General features: G+C 50.4%; 1 protein-coding gene across 1 annotated transcript in view; it reads right to left on the bottom strand.

The window, feature by feature from the left end:
• LOC142488371 (uncharacterized) overlaps window positions 1-15182 on the bottom strand; it is a 175377-nt gene that overhangs the window by 78111 nt on the left and 82084 nt on the right. The gene's annotated exons all lie outside the window — the stretch shown is intronic.

Here is a 15182-nt window from a genome sequence, read left to right as displayed (position 1 = left end):
TTTGTCTTTTCTCTAACTAGTTTGATCGCCCCTACATGTATGATTACTTGTATAACCCACGATTTTGTATATAGTCCGTTCCCAAAGATGCAATTCCTTCCATTGTTGTCATGTGATATCTCCATTACATAGTACTCATGCAGTTTATTGACACTATTTTTTATTCACTGCACCTGGTGATGCTCCCACCGCTGATATTTGAATTGCATTTTGTTGTCACTGTGATATCTTGACAAAGGTCCGAGTTTGGACCAAAATGTGGGTCCTTCCACAATGGAGCCACTTTTTAATATTGAAAAACACCTTTGAAGTGGTGGTTTTTCCTCAGCAGGATTCCACTTTGTAGAAATGACCCCTACCTGGGCACCTGAGGCAATATCCAGCTTGCTACGTGAGTGCTCCTACCATTGTATTTATATGTGAACGTTGCCCTTGTGTTTTTTGGAAGGACACACCTTTTATTTACAAACTAACCTACAAGCAACTTTCTTTTGATCCCACACTTAGGGGCCTATTCACTAACCTTCGATTAATGCACTATAAATGCCCTTTTAGTGAGATATTGCATGTGTAGCTATTCAAAAAGCTTCGACAACAGGGCTATATCGCACTAAAACTGCTTTGTTGTTGGTACAGGGCGTGGGTGAAGCTTGTAGTTATCCCAGGGTGGGTGTTTACGCCTTGTGGTAGGGTGGCAGTAGAAATTAACCCCTTCATTACCTTAGCAATCAACTAACCACACCCACTGCAGGCTCAGTCAGGCAGGAAAAAAAAAGTTAGTTACAGTGTGACAGGGTGAAGTCAACCCCTATCAATTATGCAGTGCTGTCTCAGCAATTTGATGGTGTTGAACACCCCATACTGTTCATCAGCCGGAAGCTGTTCCCAAGGGAAGTGAGGTATTCCGTTATTGAGAAGGAGTGCCTCGCTGTAAAATGGGCAATTGAGGCCTTGAGACATTATGTCGCCGGAGTACACTTCACCCTGGTCACTGACCATGCGCCCTTGAAGTGGTTAAACACCATGAAGGACACAAATCCAAGGTTGACTAGGTGGTATGTGACCCTCCAACACTTCTCTTTTGATATTCAGCATAGACCTGGAAAGGACCATGGAAATGCTGATTTTTTGTCAAGAGAAGGAGTGGAGGGTCGGGCTTTAGCCGTGTGGGACACTAGCCACACACAAACAGCGGAGGTATGTGACAGGGTGAAGTCAACCCCTATCAATTATGCATGGGAAACATTTGTCTGAGTGCTTCATCCAGCACTCATAAGGGTTAACTCAGGTGGAAGTTAGGTAATCAGGAAGTAAGCTGACACCTGAGAACCAGGAAGGTAGATAAGGATCTTGTTACCAGCAGTAGCTGGCTGTCTCAGATGAGAGCACATGGATAGATGTGCTGCTAGCCAGAAGGATACAGCACACTACTTACTGCAGCCAAAGTAAGATTTGTTTCATTTGTTTGCATGACTGCTTAAAAAGACTCTTAAGGTTTGGTTGTGGTTTAGCCAGCCAGCCTGCTAGCTAGGAATGCTGTGTTAATCAGTTTTCTCCCAACGAGGAGCAGGATTTATTTGCTTAAAGGGACAGTGTACCCGCATGTTATGTTGCTGTGGAGAAATAAAGCCACTGAACGTTTTCATTTATCCTGAAACTACACGTGTGGACTGTTCCCTGACCTCGGCTACAGGCCGTACTGCCACAGGTGGTGTCAGAAGTGGGACGTTGGACGGGCCCTGTATCTGAAGGGCCACAAACACACACAGACGGGGGAAAAAAAAATGGAGACACTTTTTTCTCAGTTCCTTGAGCAACAGCTCCAGCTAGCAGAGAAACAAGCTGAGCGACAGGCCCAGCAAGATGAGCGACAGGCCCGGCGAGAGGAAAAGCTACTCCAATTGCTGGCCGAAGGCCCAGCCCCAGGCAAACCAGGGATTCCAAATAACCCACCGGTGATGCTGCATAAAATGAAGCCAAACGAAGACCCAGAGGCATTTCTCATCACTTTTGAAAGAGTAGCCACGTCCCACGGCTGGACAGTTGATCGCTGGGTAATGACTCTGGCTCCACTCCTCATAGGGGAAGCTCAGGCAGCATACCAGGCTCTTCCAGCAGACGAGGCCATGGACTATCAGCAACTAAAGGCGGCTATTCTGGATCGCCTAGGCCTCACTCCAGAGACCTACCGACAGCGGTTCCGGACAGTCAAATATACAAACAGAGACAGACCCCAGGTCGTAGCCCACCGCTTAGTAGACTTATGTACCAGGAGACTTGTTCCCTTTTTCCCCAGAGATTTTTCCCCATAGACACCATGTCCCAAAGACACGTAAACAGAGACGTGCGGAAAAAGAGGACTGGTTAAGAAAGGCTGGGACTCTTGGTAACATTAGTCAGCCCAAAGGACTGCAGGTCATGGCCGGGGATGACCAGGGTGGGGAACAGATAGACACTGGAATTTTGCCAGACCTGGATCTTCCTGACTTCCGTCAGAGGCAGAGGGAGGACCCAGCTCTGGCTAGACAATATGAGAAGGTGGTACAGGTCAACAACAAGATAATGGATGAACAGGGTGTAAAAGTGTTTCCACATTTTGAACTGTTGAATGACATTCTATATCGTGTGAATAAGGTTACACAAACAGGGGAGGTCATTCGACAGATGCTAGTCCCTAAAGGGTTGATTAAAACGGTGTTCACCCTAGCCCATACTCTCCCATGGGGTGGTAATTTGGGCAGAGATAAAACCACGGACCGCATCTCGTCCCGGTTTGACTGGTCAGGCATACATGGTGACATCATGAAACTATGTGAGACATGTCCTGAATGCCAGTTAACTAGCCAAAAAGGACAGAAGCCGGCTCCCTTGGTTCCTCTGCCCTTGGTAGCTGTCCCATTCGAGAGAATTGGGGTAGATCTGGTCGGACCTTTAGAACCCTCTGCGAAGGGACATAAATTTATAGTCGTTGTGGTAGATTATGCCACCAGATATCCTGAGGCCTTCCCTCTGAGATCAGCCACTGCTAAACAGGTTGCTCACAGGCTGTTAGAACTGTTCTCTAGGGTAGGACTTCCCCAAGTAATGTTAACTGACCAGGGAACAAATTTCATGGCAAAGTTAATGCAGGATGTCCTGAAGTTATTGGAGGTAAAATCCGTCCGGACCTCAGTCTACCATCCTCAGACTGATGGATTGGTAGAGAGGTTTAACCGTACTTTAAAAACCATGCTTAGGAAGTTTGTGGACACTGAAAAGCGAGCTTGGGATGAACTTCTCCCTTTCCTGTTGTTTGCGGTACGAGAAGTTCCCCAATCATCCACAGGCTTCTCCCCGTTTGAGCTCCTATATGGACGCCAACCTCGGGGTATTCTCGACCTACTGAAGGAATCCTGGGAGGAGGAGCCCTCCCCCTCCAAGAATACCCTTCAATATGTCATAGACCTTAGAAATCGCCTAGACATGATAGGTCGGTTTGCTAAGGAAAACCTCAAATCTCCTCAAGAACGTCAAGAAAGGCAGAATAACCAAAATGCTCGCTTGAGGGTCTTCCAACCTGGGGACCAAGTGATGCTACTACTACCGACATCAGAGAGTAAACTCCTTGCGAAGTGGCAGGGTCCTTTCCAAGTTCTCCGCCGCACCGGGGAGGTGAACTATGAGATCTCTCAACCAGGGTCCAGGAAGGGTAAACAAATCTACCACGTGAACCTCCTGAAACCCTGGAAAACGATGAGATCGCTGTTCATCCACCCTCGGGAAGGAGAGACGGATTTGGGTCCACAGCTTCCAAAGGGTAGTACGTACAATGACCATCAGGTTCCCATGGGGGGGCAGTTAACAACGGAACAAATGTCAGACCTACTAGAATTATGTGACCAGTTCCCAGATGTTTTTTCGGAGCTGCCAGGGCAGACTAATTTAGTGTCCCATAGGATTGAGACAGAACCTGGCGTAAAAGTACGGTCCCGTCCCTATAGATTGCCAGAGGGCCGAAAAGACCTGGTAGAGAGGGAGATAATAGACATGTTGGAATTGGGCGTGATCGAGGAGTCCCACAGCGAATGGTGTAGCCCTATCGTGTTGGTCCCTAAACCAGATTGGAAGGTGAGGTTTTGCGTGGATCTGCGAAAGGTAAATGCTGTATCCAGATTTGATGCATATCCAATGCCTAGGGTGGATGAATTGCTTGACTCGCTTGGTAAAGCAGAGTATATCTCTACCCTAGATCTCACGAAAGGATATTGGCAGATACCTCTAGCGGAAGAATCCAAATGCAAAACTGCCTTCGCCACCCCTCTCGGGTTATACCAATTCGTCACTATGCCATTTGGGTTACATGGGGCTCCAGCCACGTTCCAAAGGTTAATGGACAAGGTACTACGACCCCATAGGGCATATGCCGCGGCCTACTTGGATGACATTGTCATCTATAGCAGACACTGGCAGTCTCATATAAAAAGGTTAAGGGCAGTCCTAACGTCCTTAAGAGAAGCAGGGCTCACAGCAAATCCAAAAAAATGTGCCCTGGGTAAATCCACTACAAAGTACTTCGGCTATGCCGTTGAGGGAGGGATAGTAAGGCCACTAGCTAGCAAGGTGGCCGCCATAAAGGAAGTCCCCACCCCACAGACAAAGACACAGGTCCGCTCCCTTTTGGGGTTAGCAGGGTATTACCGGCGGTTTATCCCCAATTTTTCAGAAATATCTGCACCCCTAACAGATCTGACAAAAAAGAGTGCCCCGACCCAAGTTAAATGGTCTTGGGAGTGCCAAGACGCCTTTGACATGCTAAAAAAGTGACTGTCAGAGGGTCCCGCTCTTCGGAGCCCAGATTTTAAAGAGCCCTTCATCATCCAGACGGATGCCTCAGAGGTAGGACTGGGAGCAGTGCTGTCTCAGCAATTTGATGGTGTTGAACACCCCATACTGTTCATCAGCCGGAAGCTGTTCCCAAGGGAAGTGAGGTATTCCATTATTGAGAAGGAGTGCCTCGCTGTAAAATGGGCAATTGAGGCCTTGAGACATTATGTCGCCGGAGTACACTTCACCCTGGTCACTGACCATGCGCCCTTGAAGTGGTTAAACACCATGAAGGACACAAATCCAAGGTTGACCAGGTGGTATGTGGCCCTCCAACCCTTCTCTTTTGATATTCAGCATAGACCTGGAAAGGACCATGGAAATGCTGATTTTTTGTCAAGAGAAGGAATGGAGGGTCGGGCTTTAGCCGTGTGGGACACTAGCCACACACAAACAGGGGAGGTATGTGACAGGGTGAAGTCAACCCCTATCAATTATGCATGGGAAACATTTGTCTGAGTGCTTCATCCAGCACTCATAAGGGTTAACTCAGGTGGAAGTTAGGTAATCAGGAAGTAAGCTGACACCTGAGAACCAGGAAGGTAGATAAGGATCTTGTTACCAGCAGTAGCTGGCTGTCTCAGATGAGAGCACATGGATAGATGTGCTGCTAGCCAGAAGGATACAGCACACTACTTACTGCAGCCAAAGTAAGATTTGTTTCATTTGTTTGCATGACTGCTTAAAAAGACTCTTAAGGTTTGGTTATGGTTTAGCCAGCCAGCCTGCTAGCTAGGAATGCTGTGTTAGTCAGTTTTCTCCCAACGAGGAGCAGGATTTATTTGCTTAAAGGGACAGTGTACCCGCATGTTATGTTGCTGTGGAGAAATAAAGCCACTGAACGTTTTCATTTATCCTGAAACTACACGTGTGGACTGTTCCCTGACCTCGGCTACAGGCCGTCCTGCCACATACAGACTTTCAATTACCATACATTTTTTTAAATTAAATTAACTCACTGTACACTCCCCATGTTCAGCCACCCCTGCTAGTATACAAAGCACTTCTCTTTTATTTCTAACTCCACACTTAAAATACATACAGGACTTGAAATCAAACAATAATCCAGTTATACAGATCAGGGCATCAGGTTAAATAAAACAAGTTTATTTCGACCAACACAGCACCACACACAGAGGGGCACAACCCCACCCAAAACAAGGAATATGGGGGAATCCTAACTCAAGTAGGTGCCAGGCATCGCTTCTAAGGCTTACCCAGGCAGCTTCCTTTCTCCTATTTTAGGTACTGCAGCAGTCGATTTCCTGTTACCGAAACTCCGCTTGGATAACGTTCACCCTGATGTCTCCTATCCTGACCCTGGCTTGTCCACTAACTACACTGCTCTCTCCAGTCCCGACCCTGCTATGTACGACTACGAACTACGCACTCCGGACCAGTCTGTGTGGTCTAAGGTCGGTGATTTCATAACGCAGCCTCAGCCACGCGGTCCGGCCCCGGTTTGTGGCGAGCACAAGCGTGACATCTATTTTAGGTACTGCAGCAGTTGATGGATGCTATTTGAACTATAGCAAGTTCAAATCGCCGGCTTATCTCCACTACTGTATGAGCCCTGCTTTGTTGTCTCCGGCAAAAGCCTCTGATGACACTGTAACCCATATTCCCCCCCCCTAGACTCATCTGCTGTATCTAAGGTGCGTGAGGGTGGTGCGACGATAGGGAGGATTTGGCCCGAGATTAAAGGGGTTACAACCCCATTTGGCCACCCTCTACTCTCATCAGGGAAGCAAGGGGTTAACTGGACTGAGGTCCAGTAGTGTGTTTTGCCTTGCTTCAATATCCAAATGTTTATCCCCCTGTGTAAATGTATCGTGTTATGCCAGTGTTTGCATCACCTACATGCTGGGATCCATCCGGGAGGGCAAGGGTTAATATTTCTTTAGTGATTATAGCCCTTTGTGTAATTTTCCCGCCTTTTCAGGCACCATTTTGCAGAGTTCCATAGGCCGCCATTAGAGCTCAATGCATTTCAATGGCGGATCTTGCTGTTTTGGACCTGTTTCCCGTGAAGACCAGCAGGTGGCGTCCGAGAGGAGGAGCGGCGGTTTCCCATTGTAAGTCAATGGGCTCATTGACTTCAATGGAGATTCCTCGACGGCGCTTTCCAGGAACGAGTTGTCTGCCGTCCAAACCGCAAAACCGCAAAGCGGATACAATGTCCTTTAAAAGAGTTAAATCACTTTAGTCAAGTTCAATGTTAAGTGGCGTGGGAAACTACAGTTCTAGAGCACCTAGAAATAAAATTCTTTTTGCCCCTAGTTCCTAAGCCTCCCCCCACTCGACCACCACTGGGTCCCCGAATCCTGGACCCCCGAGAAGGGTCGTGCCGAGAGAGCGGGTTGCACCATAGGTTCCAATGGCGGCGGCAGAAACAGCTCAGGATTTCGATTGTGTGAAAAGCTGAAAACCATGAGTCCATATCTCCGGTTCCGGAGGGTCCAGAGGGCCAGGGTTTGGAGTACCTGTAGGCACTGCTCCGGCATGGCTGCAGAACCATCCTTGACCCTCTTGGACCAACCCAACGGAGTATGGACCCCCTTGAAAGTTCGGGACTTTTGCCATTGATTCCAATGGGGGAAAAGCCACGTGGCGGAAAAATGACTAAGTGTAAAATGTTGAAAAGTGTAAGTCCATATCTCCGGTTCTGGAATACCCAGAGGGATGGGACTTGGGTGGCATGTAGCCAAGGTTCCGGCTTTAATGCGTGCCCCTTTCCAGCCCCCTCAGACCAACCACACGGTTTTCAATGGGGATTTAGTGAAACTCTGAGATTTCTTTTTAGCGGAGATTTTTATAATAAAATATGAGCGGTTTATGTAATATTTGTGTAACTCCGGTTCCCAAGGTCCTAGCAGGCTGAAACTCGGACCATATGGTGTCCCAGTTCCGGCATTAAGGTCTGGAAAGTTTGGACCCGCTGGACCTACCAGAACCGGGTATTTTAATATGTGTATGTATTAAAATGTATATGGGGTTTGGGTCTGTTCTGGAAACTGCAGACTCCATCTGTTATGTTAATAGGCAGGAAGAGCATCCTGCAGGAATTAACATACCCGGTGATCAAAAAGTTAACTGCCCTATTGTTTGTACTGGGGGCAAGAACAAAGAGGCTGAGGGTTTTTAAGTGTGATACTTCACACTTACCCTGGAAGCCAAATTCGGCTTCAAAGAGATTTGTGCTAGACAACTCGACGCCTTGAGTGTAAGAGAAGGGTGGATATGATATGTAAGTCAGAGTTCACCCTTACTCAATTGTCTTCATGTGTTTTCATGTCTTCATGGGTTCCTTCATGTGTCTTCATGAGCTGCATGTATTGCTATGATGTCAACTGAATTATGGAAGAAATGGCCCATCCTGTATCCTGATGGCTTTCTTGTCCTAACCTTTAAGTAAGTGTCCATATTTTGCCTGTTATTTGTATATCTCGTGTGTTCACCTTTATCAAGGAATAAATTATATTTTATCATATCTAAGTCTCGTCCGGTTCAACCCAGTTATATATTTTGGTGTGTATTATTAATAGCCTGTCACAAAGCTCCCGTCACAGGCTTATTAATAAAACTGGTGGCAAGCGGCGGGATTGAACTGGACCTGTATTACAGTGTACTGAGGGATACTGTAATATAGTGGGAAATCGATGGTAATTGCGAGTTCCTGGGACTAAATATATTGAACACACAGTGTACAACATATAACACAAGATATGGCACCTCCTCACTGTTCCCCTACTTGTGAGAAGCATTGCCTCCAGAACCAAATTGCCGGCCATCCGTCTGACTGGAGCCGGGCACCGAGACAGGAGGAGTGCATCAAGTCGGCGCGGGGACCAGCAGCCGGCAAGGCTGAGAGAGAGACAGCGATCGGTGAGCATGAAACCCGGCAGGCTGAGCAAAGATCCACAGCTGCAGCCGCTGTAACCATCAAACCGCCCGGAGAGCAGGGAATGGACCCAGCTCTGGGACGGCAGAGACTTGTGGAGGGAGCAGGTGGTCTCGGAGACCACAGAAGTCTTGCACCAGGAGAGGTAACGGCCGTTGCGGTGGCCCATCCATTTTCCCTGAAAGAGCTAGCACTGGTGTGTGCGTTGGGCAAGACGTAGTTCCCGGCGAAGTGGACCCAGTTCCTGGCGTCGGTACCTCACGACCCGCTTATCCCCTCCCAGAGCCCGGCGCTCAAGCAACTCCGCTCTGGACTCCGTTGGCCCTTGCTGGGGTTAGTCCATCGGTGGCGGAGAAGCTCCGGCAGGCGCTGCGGCACTGCCAACAAACGGGCCACAATAATGCCCGGTGCCCGGACCGTGCGCGGTCAGGCGAAGAAGCCCCTCAGGGCCAGCGCTCACGATCTGCGTAAAAGATGACCCAGTTAGAGACATCCTCTGATGGCTCCCACCCAGCCGGGGTGACAACCCTCCTCGGGACGTCTCCTGGAGAACCTGGACGGGCTGCATCGGCAACAGCGGCAGAGAGCGGTGGCCATCCACCTGATCCCGGCGGTGAACCGGCGGCGGCGGCGGAGAAGAAGCTGCCACTCCGGCATCCTGCCGGCGGCAATTTTATTTGGGGGAAGGGTTGGGGTGTGCGGGTGGTGGGTGTTTCACATTGTTTGGCGGAGTCGGCGATTCCCAGCGATGACCGGAGCCCCACAATCCACGCCGGCGACCCTGTACCAGAGCCGGGCGCTGTTGCGGCAGCTACCCGGGGCTCGCCCGTCGCGGCGGCGGAAGAGCCGCGATTCCGGCAAAGTGCCGGAGCCCTTTCTGAGTGGGGGGAGGGACAGGGATTGCGGGAGGGGGTTATTTTACCTGGTTTGAATGGAGCCGTGTTACTCCACAAAGACCTGGGACCCTTGTCCTGCACTGTTTTACCTGCACCAAACCCGGGCACTGTTGCGGCAGCGGCCCGTTGCTTCCCGGCCCAGATGATGCCGGCGGCGGCCACTCCAGTCCCCCTGCAATCGGGACCAACGAAGGCGGCGGTCTCTGCGGGGACCAGCGAGGTAAGCCAGACCAAGTCGCAGACTGACCCTGACTTATTTTTTCCCTTGACTGTACCCTGTTGTTCCCTTGTAGGGGTGACCGGTGGGTGGCAGGAGATAGGGGCACCAGGGGAGGGGAAGGAAGGGCAGCTTGTAGGGCAGCTAGGCTTCCCCATTACCCTTGAGGAGCATCAAGGGGACTCTCAGTTGAGCCCCACAGTTGCAGCCTTGCTATGGACTGGAGGTACCAGGGTTTGTGGCACAGTTAGACCACCCCCAGATTACCTGCCAGCCAGGAGCTAAGGTGGGTGCATCTGCACCAGCAACCCTGAGCTCACCTCCGGTAATGGGGGCACAGCTTCAGGGAGAGGGGCTAGCCCCGTTAGCACCCAGCTCTAGGGTAGGATTGCCTAGGAGAGGGTTGGGTGGGCCAGTGGGTACCGGGGAGGGAAGGCAGCAAGTGAGCCATCCAGATTTCCCCATACCCTGTCAGAGCCTCAGGGGGTCTCTTGGTTTAGAGCCCCACTGTTGTTGCCTGGCTATGGGCTGGAGGTATCAGGGGCAGTGGCACAGTTAGCCCACCCCCAGATTACCTGCCAGCCAGGAGCCAAGGTAGGTGCTTCTGCACCAGTGCCCCTGGGCTCCTCTCTGGTAACGGGGAGGCAGTGTCAGGGAGATGGCCTCACTCAGGTGTCCCTAGGATCCAGGTTAGGAATAGCTAGGGAGAAGCGAAGTGAGGGAAGGCTGCAGGTAGGTAGTCAGCACCAGGTCTCAGTAGGAGAAGGGCTAGTGGTAGCCGGGGAGGTAAAGCAGTAGGTATGGCAGCTAGAGTTCCCCATTACCCTGACGGAGCCTCAGGGGGTCTCTCAGATCAGCAACCCCCGGTTGCAGCCCGGCTATGGGCTGGGGGTATCATGGACAGTGGCAAGCTTGTGCCACCCCAGGGATACCTGCCAGCCAAGGGCTAAGGCGGTTGCATCTGGAGAGGTGCCCCTGAGCTCATCCTGTTAAAGGGGAGACAAGGTCAGGGAGGTAGGTGCACTCAGGTAGTTCCAGTGTCTGAGTTAGGATTGCCTAGGGGGGAGTGGAGTGAAGGTGGGCTGCAGGGAGGTAAGCAGGAGTCATCAGCCGAGGCTGAGGTGCTGGGCCTAGGGGAGGCTAGGCAGGGAGACACTGTGGAGCAGGGGGAGATAGGTCAGTGGGGTGTCAGGCAGCTGGCAGAAGCTAAGGATGGGCTAGGTAGGCAGGAGGGCCCTTGTTCTGACTTACCAGGAGTGACCGCCCTGACCGATTCCCCAGGGTTCCCAGAGGTGGGGCTGTGGGTAGGTAGGCAGCCAGGAGCAGTAGCCAGGGCTAGGGGGGTACAGCAGATGGTTCTGTACCCAGGGCATCCAAGGGTAGCTACAGGGAGGAAGGGCAGCACAGTGGAGGGGAGAGGAGTGATGCTGGCCATAGCAGCAGTGGTGGTAGCAGGTGCTTGTTTCCTGGCCTTCAGTTTTGAGAGAGCAGGGGCAAAGCACCTGGGTACCAGGGACCCCAGTACAGGATACTGGGAGATTGCCTTGTCCCAGGGGGCATAGGAGAGGGTAGGAGTCAGCACCCCAGGTGGTTTCTGGATTCCAGAAGTGATGCCACTCGGGGTGGGGACTGCCTGAGAGCCAGGGAGGAGAGACAAGGGTATAGCGGAGCAGCTAGAGGTGGGCACAGGGCCAGGGCAGGTAGGGTCCCTACAGGATAGTGACATAGCTCTTTCCCAGACTTGGTTGACAGGAAAGCGACGGTCTGTGCTTGATAGCTGGTCTCTCGCTGGTGCAGAGACATGCCAGTTTCTGGGCAGTATGCAGCCTGGTCTGCAGAGGTGCCCCATCACAATGGGCTTGGTTCACCAGGCACTGGGTGGGGGGCAGAGGGTGGCAAAGGAGGATGCCTGGCGGCCATGTTGGAGCCCTGCTCAGCAGGATCTGGACTTCACTATCCAATGTGGCCAGGACAATGTACTGGACAATGCCGGAGGACAATTTTGCCAGGCCAACCCCTCAAGACTTATTGAGTGCTTCAAGGATGCCCATGGTGTCCCAGTGCCAGGGTGGGCAGCTGGAGTACAAGGCACCCATTGAGCAGGGGAGGTGTCAAGAGAGAGGGGATTCGGCCTGGGATTAAAGGGGTTACACCCCATTTGGCCACCCCCTACTCTCACTTGGGAAGCAAGGGGTTAACTGGACTGTGGTCCAGTAATGTGTATTTACCTTGCTTCAGCATCCTAATGTATATTCCCCTGTAAAAATGTATTGTTACTGTTCCAGTGTTTGCACCAACACATACATTGGGATTGATGCGGGAGGCTTAAGGGATTAATGAGCTTTAGGAAAATACAAATATGTGTGGTGTCTTTTCAGAAATATCTGGGCTTCAAAAGGCTTCATTGAAGTTGGGTGTGAAAAGTACAAAGGGGGTTTGTTGTATGTTAATACCTAATTGGCAGGCCAAGGGTATATTGCTGGTAGAGACAGCTAGGACCCAGGTCTGGAGCATTGGGTGTGAAATATAGCACCTGTGACAAACGTTCTCTACACAGGAGGCCCAGCTTCAAAAGATTTCTTGACAAGGGGTTATGGGGGCCAGGGGTGCAGTTACAGAAGGAGATATAAGAATGAGTGACCTTATTAAATATAAGAATATTATGAGATGTCCTCGGCTGAACGTGCTAAAAGCTACATGTGTGTATTCGTGGGACCGATTCGCACATAAGGATTACAGACACATCATGTCTAGCAGGTACTAAGAGACAGATATTAATATCTATCTTAATTTTAGTATTACACGGTAATATTTAGTCTTATTGGGAGCGTCATGCGTGCCGTAATGTATTAATATGTCTCGCGTGCCAGTAAGTATCAGTGTACTGAAGTTATGAAGTTATTTAGATAGGAAAAGCAGTTTTTAAAAGTCCTTGGGTGGGAGGAGTTTTACTCTGGGGAAGACTGTCAACCTCACCACTGATTTATGAGAGGGGCTGGGTTTAGGTTGTGTTCAATGGGAAATAATTGTATATAAACAAGGCTCAGCCTATGGCTATTGTCTTCATGTATTTTCGTGATGTCTACATCTGAACCTGAATTATGGAAGAAATGGCCCATCCTGTATCCTGATGGCTTTCCTGTCCAAATCTTTGTGTCTATATTTTGTCTGTTATTTGTATATCTTGTGTGTTCACCTTTTTCAAGGAATAAATTATATTTTATCATCTTGTCGTGTTCAGTTCAACCCAGGTATTTTTGGTGTAAATTATATCTTGTCATAAGTTACCGTGACATACACAGAACTGCCTAAAGTTGGTCAGTCTTGGTTCTGTTCTTATGTTCCTGAGTGAAGTGTCTGCAGCAGTTCAAGTCTGTCTGTCAGAGACTCCAGTGCAAGCTGATTACACACTGTGTCCAGGGACCTGGCACAGCTGGTGGATCTCCCTTAGGGGAGAGTTGGAGAACAACTCAATTAAGAGAGGAGGAACCTTCTGCATGGAGTACCTCAACGAAATGAGCGGCTAAGTGTCGGCCGCGATGAGGGGCACTCAGCCAGAGGAGATGACATTAAAGGTGCCCTGGTTCAAAAGATCCCTTCTGTGTGAGTGTGGAGTTATTCAGCAGCAGGATGCACCAAGAAGGAGTTCCCCGTCAGATACTCCTCCCTGCAGCCGTAGGGATCCTGATGGGGTGGAGGCGCTGTACCGAATGCGAGTAGGACTCAGAACACTACCTCAGGCACCTGTCATGGTGATATCCCCACTAACAAGCCAGCAGGTGCATCACAATACACTTACATGTAATTGGGAGCAGATTACACCCACAGGGGACAAGATGAGATTGGGTGGGGTGTCTGTCAGTTACATGTGCAAGTATTGATTTATACTAATACAACTCTTTTGAAATTGCTGAGTGCTTTTGTCTCTACCACTTCAACACTGGTACTGTATGCTGTTTATTTATACAGCACTAGCACCAGCTGCTACTACTTTGATCACTGGAGTGCTGGATATCATATATATATATATATATATACACCCCACCCCCACAGTACTTGGGTGCAGGGGCACCAGTGTCCAGACCCCAAGGGCTTTCCCCACCTCTAAGAGTGGGACAGCGCTGCCCACGTGAATGTTGGTGCACTTATGAGGGTACCTTCACGGGTGCTAGTAGTGTGTGTGTTTTATATGTATTTTGTATTGTGTACTGTAAAGATCAGTTATATACATTGTGCGGTGTTATTGTTTACTACTGTTGTATTTGTTCCTGTGAGGGGTTATCCTGCCAATGCTGGGATCCCTCGTAGGTGGAGGCACTGCACCCAAGGAGATAGATCTCACCCCAGGCTCCGAGACATGGAGGCGCTGGGTGTGTCCACACCCAGACGCTCCCAAAAGGATGACAGAGTGGATCCGCTGATCCCACAACGAGTCTGCCTCCGCGTGGGGTAGTATCCCGCCAGATGGTCCCACCGTGAAGACAGTCTCTTACCTTGAGGAGGTTTCTGGTCCCAGACCACGATTCTCAGGGCTGCGCAGCGTTGCAGCTGTGTCCCTGAACTATCAAATGGCTAAAGGGGCAGGGTTCCTACCTAAGGGCCTGTCCTAAAGCAGCCACAATCTTCACAAGTGAGACGGGCCTAGCTGGGGCCTAAGGGATTACCTGGCCTAGTGCAGAGGGTCCCGGAACCCTGCACACACAGCCTCCCCTAACCTTGTCCAAGCTCCGACTGCCTACGTGCCCTGAGCGTACCAAATGTATCTACCTTGCAGCAGGAGAATCTGGCCACGCGATTGGCTCCCTGGCGTCATGTGGTTAGCAGCCCCAGTGTCTGCTGGGTGTTGTAGTTCCTTGCGGAGCCTTCTACTATTGCCTCCGCTTGCGCTATCCCTACTGCGCATGCGCGACTTTATAATGGCCGCCGCTACTCTCCTGCCCCTCAACTGCTCAGGCTCTAAGTGTAATGGCTGCCGCTTCTTCGCACGCGCGAGCTCGGGAAGGCCCTGCACTGTGGATCGCTGCTTCTGCGCATGCACAAGCATACCGTGGCTGCGCGCGCACCTCCAAGATGGCGGCACCTTTCGGAGAGGCCCGTTGGAGCCCCCTGTGATCCCGTCGCCAATCTCACTCACCCGCAACCTCCCGTGAGTCAGTGGAGGTAAGGTGGGGGGGGGGGAGGGAACGAAGGACCGGAGGGAACCTGGCTACATCATGTTAAAAATTCCCAATAAATAAGTGAATCTTTTCTAATAGATTATTATCCAAGGATAACTTCCTAAAAGTATTAGTCTGACCATAAAAAG

Source organism: Ascaphus truei, chromosome 2 (assembly GCF_040206685.1).
Source record: "Ascaphus truei isolate aAscTru1 chromosome 2, aAscTru1.hap1, whole genome shotgun sequence".
NCBI lineage: Eukaryota > Metazoa > Chordata > Amphibia > Anura > Ascaphidae > Ascaphus > Ascaphus truei.
Note: the sequence above shows the minus strand (reverse complement) of the source record. Positions and strands in the feature narration are given on the sequence as shown.